Here is an 18,908-nt window from a genome sequence, read left to right as displayed (position 1 = left end):
AAGATGTGTCCTTGATGTGACAAAAAGGGTTAAATGGTAATTTTAGTTATTAAATGAGTTTAGAAAGTATGAAAAATATCTCTTTAAGAAACAAAAGTTTATACTTTCTAAAATACCTTTTTTGTAAAATATCAGGTAGGGACTTAGGTTTGAATCCTACTGGTTACTACACATAGTAAGGATGTTTTAGCTATAACATTTGCGGCCAACTTAATGCTGAGTAAGAACTTCTCAACTAAGAGTTGATGTTTTCCATCAGCTTGATACAAAACATCAACTTTCACGAAAATTTGATATTTTGCATCAAGTTGATGCAAAACATTAACTTTATATTCAAAACATTAATTTTTTATGCAAAAGATCAACTTTTTTACAATACTTGATGTTGTGTATCAACATTATACAAAACATCAACTTCTCACAAAACTTGATGTTTTGCATCAACTTTGATGCAAAACATCAAGTTTTATGGAAAAGTTGATGTTTTGCATAAAATCGATGTAAAACATCAACTTTTTTATAAAACTTGATGTTTTGCATCAACTCGATGCAAAACATCAACTTTTTCACACAACTCAATGTTTTGCATCAAAGTTGATGCAAAACATCAACTATACCACATAACTTGATGTTTTGCATCAAGTTTCAAATGCTGTGGAGAAGAAAGTTGGAGGATCGGAGATCGATTTTCACAAACGGCCTGTTTTAGCAATTCCGTTCATAGAGGCATGCTTAGACGACCTATTCCACAAATTTTGAGTACTAACGCGACTCTGTTTTGATGCAATTTTTGCAGAGGTCACAAAGCAACTTGCTGCATCAGCAAGTTGCTTTGTGATGTCTGTAAATCGCATTCAAACATAGTAGTGTTCATACTCAAAATTTGTGGAATAGGTCATCTGAGCATATTAGCATGGATGGAATCGCTAAAAATTTCTGTTTGTTAATCGACCTTTGATCCTCCAACTTTTTTCTCCGGAGTATCTGAAACTGGATGCAAAACATCAAGTTTTGTGGTAGAGTTGATGTTTTGCATCAACTTTGATGCAAAACATCGAGTTGTGGAAAATTTGATATTTTGCATCAACTTTGATGCAAAACATCGAGTTGTGTGGTGGAAAAGTAAAGTCGATGTTTTGCATCGAGTTGATGCAAAACATCAACTTTTCCACACAACTTGATGTTTTGCATCGAGTTGTGCAAAACATTAAGTTTTATGAAAAAGTTGATGTTTTACATCGATTTTATGCAAAACATCAACTTTTCCATAAAACTTGATGTTTTGCATAGAATTTTAAAAAAATATACCTAGGATAAGGTGATATAGGTAGAACATAGGTTTACGGCTAAGGACTAAGCTCTTCTCTACCACCATTCCAGAAGCCCTAAGCTCCTCTCTTTTCTCTTTGTACACAAAGACAATGTCGCGAGCGAAGATTGCATCTCTCAGCATCCTTTGCATGTTCTCTAAATAATTATAACCAGAGTTCATTCTACACTACCCTTATACATACGATCTTTGAACATCCTTCACATGCACTATAAATAATTATAACTCGAGCTCATTCCTACACTACTCTTAGATATACCATCACCTATGTTCATGATAATGGCTATCTGGATCAAACATCAACAGATGCATACTATGAATTTTTGCCACCACCACATATGTACAAGATATAGGCTACAATTTCTCCCCGCCACCCTTATCCATATTGTATAACAAAAATTCCCTTCATGAAAAAAAATGCCTATGTGGGTCGAAATTTACACCCATAGGCTATATGATGTCTGCCTCTAAGATTGTCCTGCTGAAAAAATATGTCTTTTAACATGCTTAGGTTTACTCAGAGCCTCCATAGTTACCATCTTCTATATATATATATGAATACAAGTCTACCTTTGCACACCTATAAGTTGACCTCTTTAAACTCTTAGCATTGGTTGTATATCATGCCCACTATCTGCTTATAAATAATAGAGAAAATAATTATATCATGCAAACTATCAAGGTAAGTATATACTAAAGGCTTTACTATTTGGGTCTAGAAATAGACTCAAGGATGTTTGTAGATTTTTTCATAAATTATGGAGCTTATATTGTTATGTATTCTAATATTTTTTGAGTGCTTATCAAATAATGTGCATATTTATGCAGTGGTAGAATTTTTCCCAAAAAGTCTATCTTAAAAAGTGTCTTATGTTGATGGCTATATGACGTCTACCTCTAAGATTGTCCTGCTGAAAAAATATCTCTTTTAACATGCTTAGGTTTACTCAGAGCCTCCATAGTTACCATCTTCTACATATATATATGAATACAAGTCTACCTTTGCACACCTATAAGTTGACCTCTTTAAACTCTTAGCATTGGTTGTATATCATGTCCACTATCTGCATAATAGAGAAAATAATTATATCATGCAAACTATCAAGCTACGTATATACTAAAGGCTTTACTATTTGGGTCTAGAAATAGACTCAAGGATGTTTGTAGATTTTTTCATAAATTATGGAGCTTATATTGTTATGTATTCTAATATTTTTTGAGTGCTTATCAAATAATGTGCATATTTATGCATAGTGGTAGAATTTGCCCCAAAAAGTCTATCAGAAAAAGTGTCTTATATTCATGAAATCTATAAAATATTTTTTTAAAAAAAGATTGATATTTCTTTAAGTTATGTAGACTCCGATGTAATTTTGTAAGTCAATTTCAATTTTATGTCACAAACAACAACAGTTTATAAATCTACGAAGGTCACACGTGTTTTCAATTTTGAAAAAATATCAAAATTCATGTATTTTTTAAATTTATACATGGAATTCTAGATGTGTTTTCAAAAAACTATTTTTAAGCCATTTTTTAGATTTCACACATTTTGGGAGGGATCTTTTTAGGTAACCCTCGTCAGTTACCTATTTTGCTCATAATAGTGTTAAAGATGTAGTGCCTAAACCTGTATAGATGTTTATAAAGCCACTAGCTCTTAAGGCCGATCATAAATTGATTGATGAGTGATAGATCATCTAGTTTTTTTTAGGTGCTACATCTCTCATGTCCAGATACTTGGTTCTTGAAATATAATCCCGCATCGTTTCTCCATCCACTTGCTTGAGGTTTTATATATGTGTGTGATGGGCCTCTAACTGGGGCTCCACTGGGTGAGAATCCCATAATGGAAGTGTGTCTCAAGATGTCATAAGCGACCTTTTCAAGTGGGTTAATGATCTAAACCACTAGCCTACTTTGATTTCAAGGTCATATCTAAATAAGAAGATCTTGATGGGATCATCAATTTATCCCATGACCTCGGAAATTTGATCAAACTTCTCTAAGTACTGAATGGGATCTCTATTTCCAATTTGGTCATTATCTATGAGACGTGGACTGGCTTAGTTTTTCCTTATGATCCTCTTAGTGCTATGTTGGTTATAAACCCCCCTTCCCATTTTAAACGTAAGGAGCTTATAACACTTTAAGGAGCTTGAAATATTTAAAGAAAATAGACAAATAGCTTAAAATTTTCTCAAAAAATGAAGTTAAGTTGTGTATTATGCAAAGATGTAAGGTCCAAAGTTAGAATCTCATATGAGTTTGTATGTAAAAGATATTAGCATTTTATGGAATCAGTCCAAATTTGGGACAGGGTGTATACATTGACTTTGTACCTAAGAAAATCAGGACTTTTGACTATCTTATGCATAATCAGATTATGCAAGTAAATTCCCAACTTTGCATGTGATGTTCCATCAAAAGAACTTGAAGGAAATTCCTTCGCTAGCTAGGAGAGATTGGCCACTAAAGGTAAATAAATGCTTATTTTTTTACTCTTTATAGGGTGCCTGAGTTGACAAAACTGGGCACCCTGATCCTGCAACCACACAAGACCTGATACATATAGATGCATAAGGACTTATACATGATCCATTATGCATATAATTATCCTTTAATGTGCATAAACATATGATAATGTAATATTTTAGAGAAAGAGAGACCTTTTAGAGGCTAATGAATAAGTCTTATTCATAAAGCTATCGGAATGCATTAAAAGATACCTAAGCATACTTCCCATAACTACTGGCATGCATTAGGAGCTCTCCATGCATGCTAGTACTTGGTCATAGAGCTATACTGGCATCCATTGGAAGCTCCTGGTGCATGTTGGTAGGTACTAGCATGCTTAGGAGCATGTCGAGTACTACCTAAGCATGCTCCTACTAATGCATGCCAGTAGTAGCTACAACATACTTAGGTAGCTACCAGCATGCATTGAGACTACATGCTAGTAGATCTGATAGCTACCGACATTCTCAGAGAGCTCTACTTAGCATGAACCAAGAGCTCTACACATGCTTAGGTAGCTACCCAATGCATGCCACATGCTCTCTAAGCATCGCTAACTACCTAAGCATGTCAGCATATATTGGGAGCTACTAGCATGCATTGTGACCTCTCACTATTGGCATGCTTAGGTAGCTAACCAATGCATATCAGCATGGTTAGGTAGCACGCAACATGCATTAGGTAACTACCGAAGCATGTCGGGAACCCTCAATGTATACTAGTAGGTAGCTATCTAAGCATGTTAGGAGCAACCGCCATGCACCGGTAGCACCCAACATGCATTGAGAGATCTCGGTGCACATTGGTAGCTATTGGCATGTTTGGATAGCACCCAATCTTCATTGAGATCTCTCGGTACATGCCGATAGAGCTATCGACATGCTTAAATTGTACCAGCGTGCTTATATGTCAACTTGGATTTTATGAGTTTAAATCCTGCTCTCATATTACTATTATTCAAACCCTTGGATTCCTTGCATTGAATTCAAATTGAACCAGCCGCCACTGCAGAGGGTGGACGTGAGCACTACTCATCGGACATTCCGACCGATGTGAGCTCATCTGAGCATGGAGGGAGCACCGAGTCATCATCTGGGTCTGAGTAGTACTCAGACTTATAGTATCACATTCCATATTGAGGATATGGTTGTATATATTTTTTTGTAAACTGAAGCCATGGGCTACTTCGACATATGGACTCCCTTGTATATATGTGTGAAATTTTGATAGTAATATTGAATCGTGAATCGATAGTATTGCATTCATGTCTGTCTTGAATCATGTATTGACAATGTATGCATTCATGTCTTTCTTGTCTTAATCTTCCTCATGGATATGTTCTTCGTGGATGGTCCAATGCACCAAAAAAAAAATCCAGAGAGTGTTATTGGGTGCTGGAATGCTGGAACAGCATTCACGTACCAAATAGCACTGTCTGGATTTATTTTTTTGCTCTCTGTTCGCGTGTATAAACGCGTTAGAACTATAAAAAGTCGCGTGTATATACGCGGATAATCTGTAAAATACGCGTGTATAAACGCATCAAACCTGAGAAATACGCGTGTATAAGCGCATCTAAAGTCACAAAACGCGTGTATAGTCGCTTGTATCAGTGCGTCTAAATGCAGCTGGAACTGACAGAATGCGTGTATACGCCCGTGTATCAGTGCGCCTGAATAGTCCTATACACGCGCTTTTACACGCATGTCTGTGGTGGCCGCGATGATACATGCGCTGATACACGGGCCCGCTACTTTTTTTCACAAGTCATTTTTAGCGGCTAGAAGCACGGGTATGAGCCTGATCCCTTGTAGTGGATGAGAACTCTGAGGATTCATCATCTACCTCCATCCGCACTTGGATGAGAACTCTAAGGATTCGCCTGGACCTGAAGGTGAAGGTGGTCTTCTCCAAGATGAAGCTCATGAAGCTACAAAAATAGAGGATGATATTGATTGGGAGGAGGAGAGGAGGGAGGCCCAGAATGTCAACATCCAAGCTCTTTGCTGTGACACCATCATTCCTCTCAAGCAAGACATATGCCAACATGCGGACGAGGACGTCGTAGATGTGCCCTTGACAATTTCACCCTTGTTTCCGATTGAAGGCAAGAATTATGTCCTCTTGTCAGAAATATAGGCTCCATTCAATTTGCAATAGGACTATTGCCTTACCATCATTGCTCAACATCTCGATGAAGATGAAGACGAGTTTAGGGCTATCTAGGAGAGGCTAAACATTTCTCGTATGGGAGTAGATGCTACAACGGTGAGTTGCGTGCTTGAAAACACAAGTGTCAAGTTAAAGATAAAAATAGAAGGTATGCATTGCTAGTAGCTCTATTGATTTATATAGCGATTGAGTCCGGCAAGCTAGAGCTAATCATTTATATATCAAAAATCTTCCAATTATACTTCACGTAATTGCCCAACGAGGAGTCATTTTCCATTCTTGCCATATGACAAGCTCAAGAGGCACGAGCCCTCAGATATCCCCAGGTGTTTTTCTACCATTCAAGGTTCTCGAAGGAGAACATTACTTCTGTGCTTAATGTATTGAAGGCTGTTTCAAGGTATCTAGGGGGATATCCAATGAGGTGGAACACAGACAAAGATTTTCTTTTGGATAAGGAATTTTCTCTATGGACCTTTGGACAAGGCCTCGGATACCTTTTTTTAAGAAGTAATTATTTTTTAGCCTATGCAGCCTATGCATTGGCTTGTGGGCTGAAGGATCCCAGGATGCTTCCCCCTATTGGAAAACAAGAGCTTCTCTGTTTTCAGGAACCCGTTTCAAGAGCGCTCCCTCAACCAACTATAGATCATCCCCCTCCCCCTACTGTAGAAAAGCTCGCTCTCCCCACTGTTGAAGAGATGCCTTCCCCCTCAAAAAAGAAAAGGCTTGATGTATAAATGCGATCATAATAAATCCTATCTTCCTTTGTAATTTTTAGTTTTCTTAAGTTTTCAATGTGTTATACTCAAGGTCTCACTTTACTTTTTCTTTTTCTTATATTGAGATATTTATGTAATCACATTTATTGTATCTCTTCCAATTTATGATAAAAGAAAATTGAAATATCATTATATATACATAAAAAATTTGTTACAAACTCTAAGTGATGAGAACATTGCATAAAACAATTGTGACCTTGAAATATAAATAGTTACAGATAGCCATTCAAGGAGGGCAGCACAACACCCACAACACTTTGCTCTTGTGTGATAGCGAACCATCTCACCATGGAGCGGCATTCTTCGAAAAATTGGCGTAGATAGGTCGAACTTAGCACCTTAGTCCATATCCCTTCTTGCATTAAAAAGTTATGGTTAATTTTTGACAAAATCTTCGTTGAATATAGTTCAAATGATAAAACAAATATGGACACAAAACAGCCACAACATGATGTGGGTTGAAAGTCCATGTAGAATGTCCCATATCACGTTGTTGTGGTCATTTACTGAAACATGAGATTTTGCATTCAAACGTAAGACAAGGCAAACATAGTTTTAATGGTGAGCTGAGGCGCTATAAATTGCATTTTCCTTGACCCCCAAAATGACCACAAACAACGTGATATGGGGTATACTTGCCGGTAGAATGACCTAGTATCATGTTGTGGTTGTTTAGCTCTTGAAGTGTATGTTCCAATTTGTTTAAACACCATTCAACAAACAACCACAACAACATGATACGACATAGAACCCAACTCCTAAAACAACCAATATCACATTGATGTTGTTGTCATCTTTGTTTAAAGTGTGTCTTGCAATTTTTTCTCATTGCCCTCCTCGGCCTTCTAGTAATTGTTTTGAAATGCACTCAAAGTCAAAACACCGCAAAATAATAATAATCAAGGTCACGTACATGTTAGGGTCACCTGTTTGTCCTGTAGGTCTTTACAACATATGTGTTTCTGACATCTCAATGACTATAGTGAAGAAAATTATTTTTGAAATCGTCACATGATGCATTTTTAGAGTATTGGATTGTTTACCTGCTTGTTGCATACTCTGAAATGGAAGTCAAAATGCAGTTTTGTTTGGTTCTTGTCCATGATATCTTGTCGTAATTGTTGTAGACTGTAGTTTTCATCACCAATAGTTACCATTCAAATAACTCTATCATTGAGTTTAGTTGCAATTTCAATAAGTGCATTCCCATCTATCTTATCCATGTCTTGATTCATTAGCACTAATTTGTTGTGTGGCATACGTATGTAGTGGAAAGACATGATGAAGTTCTGACTACGAACGACATACCTACTGCAACACATTGTCTTCATTACCACATAGCAAATTACATTTCTCTCTTCCTTTGTATCCCATCCTCTGTCAAGGATTTCAAGCATATCCATGTATTGCATGTTTTCATAGACAAACATTGTTTTTGTAACCCGTATTCTTGACTTTGTAAACAAATCCACAAATACCGTTACCGGCATTGTAAATGCTACTCGAATGGGTCTTGTAGAGATCTCTGGTTTGAGATTACATTGCACCTCTTGGAAAAGTTTTCTTGATATTTTTCACTTATCTCACTGCACTTGGCAGCTCCCACTCTAGACTTGTGAATTGGGGCAGAGGAGCCTTACTCAATGTGCCAAAAGCTGTCGTTCTAGTATGAATTTGTAAATAGTGATCGTAAAAGAATATACCTACCTCTGCTAATAATCTTGGAAAGTGACCTTTGTATTGTTACAATCAAATATATGCATCTAGAACATCAAGGATGCCAATTATTGATTCCACTCGAAGGGGGGGGGGCGTACTCATAAATATGTAAACGTAGCACATGGGTTCAATAGAAGGGGTTTTTAAAATCCCTTTTTAACACATTTTTTACATCCAGAAGGGAAACATTTAAAGGGGGTATTTACAAATTGAATAGAAAAAGGGTGTATTTTATTCATTAAAAATCTATAGATAAGGGGTTTTCAAATTAGTCCTTGAACGCACGTGATATATAGAGTTTACATATAGTGAACCCCTTGAGATTGGTTTCCATTCAATATATGTTGACGGATAGGCGTCTGAAAAATTAATCAAACAATCTAATTAAAAAAGCTGTGTTGACTTTAATTAATCTGTGTCATGGAAGATCCTGTGGCCAACCATCCAGCCTTAACTCGTTATGCAAATACACATGTTGGACAAGCACCTCTTTGATACTTGACTTGTTCTTCCGTGTCTGAATCCTTGGATTCTTCCTTTCCAGCATGATATAAAATCGTTTAACTGATGATCCTCTTTGCTTTCTCTTCTGTGACTAGCTATAGCAAAATCCAACTCCCCTTCAAATTTGTTAGAGGATTCCATGCATTTTGTGCATCTAGCATGTTATGAAGCATAATAGATTGGATTTGTGAAGATGGCCTCCTGGGGCACGTCGACATTTCAGTGGGAGGGTTGTTTGTTGGTGTGACGAGAGAGAAAAAAATTGATAAATCACAGTGAGATGGTATGTTGTCTCACGAGAGAAGAGCGTGAGAAATTGGGTGTGTTCAAATGTATGCAATGGGTGGGAAAGGGAAATTTATTGCTTCAAACTTTAATGTTGATAGCATCTGACATATGGGAGGAAAAAAAAGAGAGAGAATGTCATTTTTCCTCTCTTTTTTGGAGCAACAAATTTGATATTATTCAAAAATTTTGCTCTTTTTTGAAGAATTTCTACGTTATGTAACCTTCGTGCTCATTGGTTGGGCGCCTATTTTTCCTTTCTCTAAAAGGCCCAATAATGAGTCCCATTTTCCCCTAATGACCAAGGGCACCGCCATGGCAGTATTCATCGCAAACACAAATCGATAGGGAGTGGATTCAAGTAGGAGATTCGCCACCCTCTCAACAGCCTACATAAGAGAAAGCATCACCACCTCATGAATAATAGCAAGAGAAAGTTTCCCCTCCCCGATAGAAAGAGCAATCCCATGAGCAAGAGCAAGCCTCCCCTCTCCAATAGCAAGAGCAAGCTCGTGATGAATAGCAAGAGCAAACTTCTCCTCCCCCAACAACACACTTCACCAACAACCTTGCATTCACCCAATGTTTAGAACGGAGCTCTTATATAATCTGCATTCAAACTGTGTTTCACCTTTGACACTTTTCCATGATAATTTATTTTGCACTTGTTTAAGTGTGGTCTATGCTTAATTTCCTAAGCCTAAGATAAACTCTATCATGGGTTAGTTGATCGATTTGTTTTGGTGGATTCTATTGGATTTTATTGGATTTTCCAAGTCTTATATGAACTCATCAGGTTCTGCCTAGATCACTTGTATCTAGGGGTTTTTTAATGAGTGTTACACACATGTGTTTCACTTGCTTACTTTGGAGTTTTGCTTGAACTACACCATGTTCATATACTCTGGATTGATGAGTTGGCCACCAATTTTAAATGCTCCTTTTGGCATGATTAATGATCATTAGATGTCATGCATTGATTTTTATGATCAACTATGGTTTTCATAGATTTGAGGAGCTTCTATGCTTTTATCCATGGTTTTATTAGGATCTTTTGAACCTTTTGGATAATATCATGTGCTTTGAAGGTAGCATTTGTGTTTACTCGCGTGCCAAAGAGAAGAGAATCATCACTAACATTCTTCATGAACAAAGACAATGAATGTGACAAAACATGAATTGCAAAGACACCGAAAATTCTGCTTCTTCATCAATCCAAAACAAGGCTACATCATCATGAAGGAAAAACAAAACAGAAACTGAAACTTCATCTACTACAAACTGCCAAAACACATGACAAAATACTGCATCTTGCGCTTCCTACAGAACACGCTGCATGATAACTAATCCGCCAAATACATAGATCGCCAAAAGGCTAAAAGGCCACAACTCTTCGGATCTCAATCCGGCTTTCACACTTGTCGTCCATTGTGCCTTCCAAAATGCTTTCACACTTGTCGTCCATTGTGCCTTCCAAAATGCCTTCTTTGCCTTGCCCCTAACACCTGGCACTGTCCGGTGGAGCGCTAGGCGGACTCGTTACCCGCAGTCCCTTGATCCGCATCCGCATCTAGTGCCTTCTCTGAAATCTTCACTGCCTCCTTGTCTGTCTTCTCCTCTGTCTTCTCGTCTTTATCCAGCTCCTCTGTGCCTTTATCAGCATCATCCAAACTTTTCTGCTCCTCCTCCTGGAAATCCTTCTGCGGACTTGTAGCCATACTGTGCAGAATCGATGAAATCTTTAAATGTCCGCTTGGCTTGACATCTGCTCTGCCTTCAATGAATGACACTGCTGGACCTCGACTATGATCCGCCTCCAAGACTCTCCGCAGTTCTTCCACTTCACAATTCTGCATTCTGCCATGACTCTGAAATTTGTCATCAACGCAGAATTTTGTCAGCTGCTTCTCCTTCTCAGGTGCCTTCTTGTCAGGCAAAATTTCATGACTACCTGACACACCCCTGTGCTCCATCTCAACATTCACACACTTAACTCCCACATCACTTGCTTTATTTAACATCCATCTCGGGATCTCAGGCACTTTGCCATAAAATTTCTTCAACCTGAATCCATTTACAGGCTTCTGCACCCTTGATATGTTGCTTTCTAACTTATCATACAAAGATTCAGCTCTATCTATTGCCTCTTGTGGTGTCAAATCTTCTTCTTGAACATCCTCCTCTGATTTTTTAAACACTTCTGAACTTTGCTGTCCAGTATCCAAATGAGCCTTTTGCTTTGCATTCCGATCAACATATCTGCTGACAATATCTACCACATCAACCTCAAAAATTGGAATGACTGTTGGATTGGCATTAAAGAATTCAGTCTCCTCTTCATCTTCCACCTCTGATGCCAAATTGAGAGTCTGAACCAACATTGGTCTTATGGAGTTTGGAACTGTCACTTTAGAAATCATTGGCACTTTTGCCACTTTTCCTCCCTTCTTGATCACAATCTCATTCTTCTCCCAATCTTGTTTCAGCCTAGCTGTCTTGAACCAAGGTCTGCCTAATAGCATGACATAAGAACTGTCTTCTTCCTTCATTCTGATGACAACAAAATTTACTTGAAAACTCAAGTCTTGCACTCTAATTACTTGCTTCCTCAACATTCCGATTGGCTGCACACGCCTCTGATCTGCCATCCTAACCTGAAACGGTGCTGGTTCCAACTTAACATGTTTCATTTTGAGGAATTCTGACTCTGCCAATATATTGACTCCTGAACCGCCATCAAGCAGTACATCCTGATATACCTGTTCATTCCAATGAACTTTGACAGTCGGAATTGTGAAGTCAACATCTTCCGGATCCACTTGATATGCATCCACACTATCCTCCAATGTCTTTATGCCTGGCTTGCTTGACAAACCCTTTGTTGCTGAGTAAAATTTGTCTCTGAAAATCGGAACCAAAGAAAGTAGCTGATCCAGTGTGAAATGCATTCGTGTCATCATAAGACGCTCAAACAAATCCTCTGACTTGCCATTCTCAAGAACTTTATCAGAGTCTTCCTCTTCTGCTTCCTTATGGGTAAGCTTCTTCTGCTCTTTCAAAACTGCTTTGCTTACTTCATTCCGCACATCCTTCTGCTCTTCCCAATCTATGGGAGCTTTCAATCGTGCTTTTGATCTGGTGACAGCCATTGCATCTACCTTTAATTTGTTGCAATCCAAACAATCACATTCCGGCATGCATTCCAGTACTTCCACTCCTTTTAATGTTTCTTCAGCCATCACAATGTTCACTACATTTGTTGTTGGCACATTCTCAGTGCTTGGCTGAGTTGTCACTGGTGCTGTCAACTGAGGTAACTGTTGTGCTGCATTTTGCTGCATCCACGGTGGTGAATTCCAACTCTGCTGATTCCAGCTTTGTGTAGGTTGCTGCCAATTCGGCTGTTGTTGCTGCCATCCCTGTTGATTATTTTGCCAACCTTGTTGCCAATTTGGTTGTGACTGTGTCTGCTGCCAATTTGGTCCCCAAGGTGGTCTACCATCACGCCATCGAGGACGAAAATTTGGATTAAACCGAGGACGAAACTGCCTTCCCTGAGGTCGCCAATTATTCATGGGATTTGACCAACCTACATTTTGCTGAGGACTTTGCTGCTCAGGAACAACTCCACTAGCTTCTGCCATGACTTGTTGGACTCTTGGTGGAACCGGTCCCCTGTAATTCGGGTTATACCAGCAATCCTTTGTCTTGTGGAATTTCTCACAAATTTCACACTGATCTTTCTTCTTGTTGACTTCCTTTGTGACTCCTAATTCCTTCAATTTCTTAGCCAACAACTTCTCCATTTTGGTTTCAGCCTCCTTTTCATCCGATTTGGATTTCTTTTCTTCCTCCTTCCGCTTCTTCTTGCGGTACTTTTTCTTTGACTCACTGTCTGATTCTTGATCACTGTCATTTTCAGAGTTTTCCTCATCCTCAGATTCATCTGTTTCTGACTCCTCTGAATCATCACCAGAGTCATCATCACTGTCATCACTTTTTGACCTCTTGCTTCTCCTAGACTTCTTCTTTGTATCTCTCCTAGAAGACTTTCTCAAAGAAGCCACTCCAAACCTTTTCTCAGCCCTTGTAGCTGTTTCAATTAAGTCATCCATTCCTCCTGCAATATCTACTCCTGCAACTGCATGTCGCAATTCTTTCCTCAATCCATTCATGAAATATCCAGCCAGCATTTCATCTGTCGGTCTTTCTTGAGCAGTTAACCGATTCAGATACCTGTTGAATTTTTGGGCATAATCCTCGACAAACATCTTCTTTTGCTGAATTTCTTTCAGCTTTGTGAGTACCTCAAAAGGAGTCTTCTCCTTCCGGAATCTATTCAGAAATGCCACTTTCAATGCATTGTAGTCAGCAAAATGTGCTGCTCCATAATTATTCAACCACTGCATAGCCTTGCCTTCCAAGGTGGCTTCAAATTGCATTCTCTTGGTCTGGGCATCGTACACTCCGTCAAATTGACTGGCCTGCCATTTCCTCTCAAATTGAGCTATATGGCAATCAGGGTCTTCTTTAGACTTTCCTGAAAAGGTCTTGAATCTGACTCGGAGGTCTTGCCTTGCCTGAGCTGCCGCCATTCTCGGAGACGCTGGACTTGCTGGTGTTGAAACTGAAGATGACGAATTTGATGACACTTGTGGTGTCACCGAAGATGGTGTTGAGAATGCCAATGGAATGCGCACCCGCAACTGTCTTGGTGCTCCTAAAGGATCAAATTGCAGTCTTCTTCTTGACCGCAAAGCTCCATGGATAAATGCTCCTCCAATAAACTGCCTAATTCGACGATCTTCTCTGTCTGAACCATCATATTCTTCCACATCTTCCAAGTCTTCTACATATGCATTCTGGTGTGCCCCTTCTGTGTCATCACTTGCTGCACCTTGAGCCCAAACATTCCAATATTCCTCTCCATATCTTGATGAATTTGACCTCAAATTGTAAATGCGAGTGGGTTGCTGTGACCTCTCCAGGTCTGACTATCTGATTTCACGCTGAATTCTGTTGGAGATACGAAACGTCACCCATGCACAGAAGATGATGAATTCGACCATGGTATCACACCACGTCCCACCGTGATCGCCAGTGTTTACTCGCGTGCCAAAGAGAAGAGAATCATCACTAACATTCTTCATGAACAAAGACAATGAATGTGACAAAACATGAATTGCAAAGACACCGAAAATTCTGCTTCTTCATCAATCCAAAACAAGGCTACATCATCATGAAGGAAAAACAAAACAGAAACTGAAACTTCATCTACTACAAACTGCCAAAACACATGACAAAATACTGCATCTTGCGCTTCCTACAGAACACGCTGCATGATAACTAATCCGCCAAATACATAGATCGCCAAAAGGCTAAAAGGCCACAACTCTTCGGATCTCAATCCGGCTTTCACACTTGTCGTCCATTGTGCCTTCCAAAATGCTTTCACACTTGTCGTCCATTGTGCCTTCCAAAATGCCTTCTTTGCCTTGCCCCTAACAATTTGCCTTCATTTTTTGCACTTAATTTTGGAGTATATTCCTTGTACTCTTGTACATATTCCAACTTGGATACCTAGTTGCTTATGTATCTAGGTGAATTATTTTTCTACCCTAACTTTAGTGTATTTATTGGGTAGTTATCATTAGAAAGGCGCCAATAATTCAAGATTCTTTTCTAATAATGTACTCGGAAAGAGTCATTCCTTGATGTAGTCTCAAGTATATAGAGACATGTTTTAGTGTGTGAAAGTCTAGGATAAGGCCATCTTATTCCTTTTATACAGGATTTTAATTTTCCTAGATGGAATACTAGGGAGTTTCAAATTGGTAAGGTATGTATGGGTGGTATCATGGTGGTATGGGATGTTAGCGATCCCTCACATATATTATCTTATGGGATAATTTGGGCTCAAGATTGTTGCTTTTGCTTACATCACTTAGCATGTTGACCTCAATATTCAAAGACAATCTCATTTTCTGAATTCATTTAAAGTTATTGTGTGGGCATACTCTAGATAAACTTCTTTTTATCTATAGCCTGTATGTATTGATGAGTGTAATCTCGTCGGCATATTCACTTGTTGAAATCTCTTTCTTTAGAGTTCAATGATTTTATCTTGTTGTGTTCGAATTAAGGAAATTTGGATTTTTCCTTTGTTAGCATTTCTTTCTCTAGCTTCATACTTTAGGTGATTTATACAGTCAGCCTAATGGTTCACGGATGGACATATGTGACTCATTGAGATGTTGATGACTCTCTATGTTGATATGCGTAACTCAGGACGTCGATAATTCCATGAGCAAATGTGGGGTACATCGGGCCACCAATGGATACCTGGTTCCTACTGTTATAATGCCATGTTTTCCTACTTTATTCTGAATGGTTTACAATGAGGAGACTACTTTGAGTATGAATTCTTATGATCATCCACAGTCTGATAGGCAAACATTATGTGTGCATATACTAGGAGGCTAACCCACATTACGCTTGTGAGCATGGGAGCATGGGAACAAGCTCTAGTGGAGCATGGACTAGGACTAACCTTAAGGGTTAAGGTTAGGGTCAGGCATCCAAGGGTCACATATGGGAGATGGAGAGTCAAGAGTCACTTGAGGGCCCGACTATATAATAGGGGCATGGGGCACACTCAAGGGAGGCCAAGACTATGTTATCTTGAGGCTATGTTATGATATGATGTTCTCTTGTATAGAGGATTATATCCATACGATGATGCTCCACTCCCACACAAATGTTGGGAGCACCACTCGACTACGTGGCCCGCATCTGTGAACAGCTCAGCATCCTGCCGCCAGCTGATGTCATGCCTCAGGGCATGTTTCACACATGCACCCGCACCATTATGCTCTCCCTTCCCGTGACCAATCTCAAGGAATGACCAAATCACTGGGATACTAGACTACACATGCCACCTATAAATCCATAAACAAAGTCTTAGTTATTGTTTTCTTTAAGATGTTCTAGTGAATTTAGTTTAATTGCGAATATAAGAGAATCATAAGTACTACCTGTAGAGACAATAGAATTGTCGTGAACAACTTGAACTGTGCACCACAACCATCTGACCAAACCCATCGCTGGCCACATATGATCCCACAATCTCGTAAAAAAATTATCATGGAGACGAAACAGTGTTGCACAAAATGTGCATCATGTGAACGATCATCGCTGATATAGAAATGATACTCTCGAATAATGACATGGGTCTCGGGGGTACTTGCGCTATCCCATCTACATGGGCCTCTGCATGTGGATAGCTAATGTGGACCATAATAGCAACCTCTGGTGAGGTAAGCAATAGAGATGATTAGGACACAAAAAATCAAATAAGTAATATAGCTCAAACACGCAACAAATATTATGAAATATAACGATTACCTACTCTGAGAAGTAATACTCACAGATTGTATCTCCTGAAAAGGTGTGAAGGTGTAGTTCTCTGCGAAATCAATCAGACGACCACACCAATAGGAAACTCTACCAGGCATGCTCGGAGTTGATGATCTTGCCACTTGGCACAATGATTATGCCGTATATAGGGGTAGATCTGCTCCCTAAATGTGGCTGTGAAGTGACAACGTGGTGTATGTTTGTCCACAAGCTCCAACTTCCTGGACTATCCACCACTCTGGAGCTGGTGTGTCACATACTCATAACGTTGCCATGGCACAATCTCTCTCAGTCACTTGCATCAAGATCTACCATATGTAGATGTGCAAGTGAACCACATGATGTGCAATTGCTCTCCACACAAGGCATCCTATGGAACTGGGCATCCTCCATGCATGCACACAAAAGAGAGTGGATGAAATCACGAGGACTACGAGGCAACTTTCTATGCCCACTAAGAGAATGGAACACATCATAAAAAAGTTTGACCTCAACATGGTAGCGACCACAACATGGGTCATGCTGACGTGAGTACCTCACAAACCAAGGATTACACCCCTCAAATGACCTTTGCCCAATTTTAAGCTCTAGATACAATGCCACAAACTCAGAATACAACTCTGTTTGGGTCATTTCAAGAAAGCAAGCACTGTGCTCAATGAACACTCCTCTTGTCACTCTCTTACGCGCAAAGCTTTCTTGAAAACTAGCAAGGCATGACAATTCTCCTCCCAAAAACTTTCTATCAAGGCTCTAGTGGTTTCATCTAGTAGGCGATCATGCCTAGCTACACGACCACTACTCGCCCACAAAGCACCAACCTCATTGGCATCTAAACTTTGCTGTCTAATAGACCTAACTCTAAGTGCATGTGGTGCTATGGAAAGGATGCGAGATGTGGCACTCACCTTACCCCTCATTTGGGAGCTGCTTATTGTTGCAACAATAGCCCGTGGAGCAGCCAAAGCGTTCGTAGATTTCCTCTTCTTGTTAACTGTATAGAAACGACGAACACTTTGTAGCACCACCATGCCAACTCTCCTCTCTCTTCAACCTCTAATGTTGGAAAGCGCCCTGTAGTTGGCCATGTTGGGCAGATCAATCAAAGCATCAAGCATGCATGCATGTGATGAAGGCGTGAGGTCTTTGAAATAGGAATGGACGATTGCATGGGCACGACGATGCGCCCCTGACTTTGATAGTTCTTTCCTATCCACACTATGGGCGCCCAAAGGAGGTGGTGGGTTCTTGTGGAAGAGAAGGGGGCTCAGGAAGGACAGGTTCATGTGGATTATCTAAACTAAGAGGTAGTGGAGGAGAAGAGGACAGATTCATGTGGATTATCTAAACTAAGGGGTAGTGGAGGGGAAGAGGGCCGAGGGAGAGAAAGTGGAAGAGGAGGAGCAAGGCTTGGATCATCGCCAACGGAAGGTGTTTCTCCTTTTGACGTGCTCTCCACTCTATCTTTCTCTCACGAGCTACCCTTTTCCTCTCCTCCTCTTGAACTTGGTGGTCGGGGGGAAGTCTAGTCCTATCACGTTTCTGACTCCTACGACTTTGAGAACCCATTCTTAAGGAAGCTAAGAGAGTAAACATTATGAAGGCTCAATGATGGGATAATACTAGAGATGTTTGATTATATATGAAAAATAAGTTATCCACTTCAAATCTCATTGGATTTCCTATCTAAGATTGATTGGATAATTAAGATAAACATAAAGATAATTAAAGATAAACTATTATCCACTTAAAAATCAATATTATTAATAATATATATTAACAAGTCTAAATATTTATCAATTCTAGATATATAAATATATCTTTAAATTTATCTTTTATTTTATAATTATATAACTATATTTTCTTTTATAATATATTTTTTTTAAATTCTATTCAAAGGTTTATCCTACACAAAATGTTTTCAAGAAATATTAAATTTAAAAATTTAATTTTTAAAATTGAATAACATGACTTTAAAAATAATATTATTGGTCTAATTCTAAAATATAATCCTTTAAAATTAATTATTTTAAATTCTTTTATAATAAGGTATATATATTTTATTATTTCAAATTCTATATTTTATTTCTCTAAATTATTAGATTAACTTTTTTTAAAATATATTTTTGAAAAAAAATGGGGAGGTGGGAAGGAGGTGCCACGTGTCTCATGCGTGCATGACA

The sequence above is a fragment of the Cibotium barometz genome, chromosome 66, assembly GCF_041138505.1.
Source record: "Cibotium barometz isolate CiBa-2024 chromosome 66, ASM4113850v1, whole genome shotgun sequence".
NCBI lineage: Eukaryota > Viridiplantae > Streptophyta > Polypodiopsida > Cyatheales > Cibotiaceae > Cibotium > Cibotium barometz.
This window is presented reverse-complemented; position numbering follows the sequence as displayed.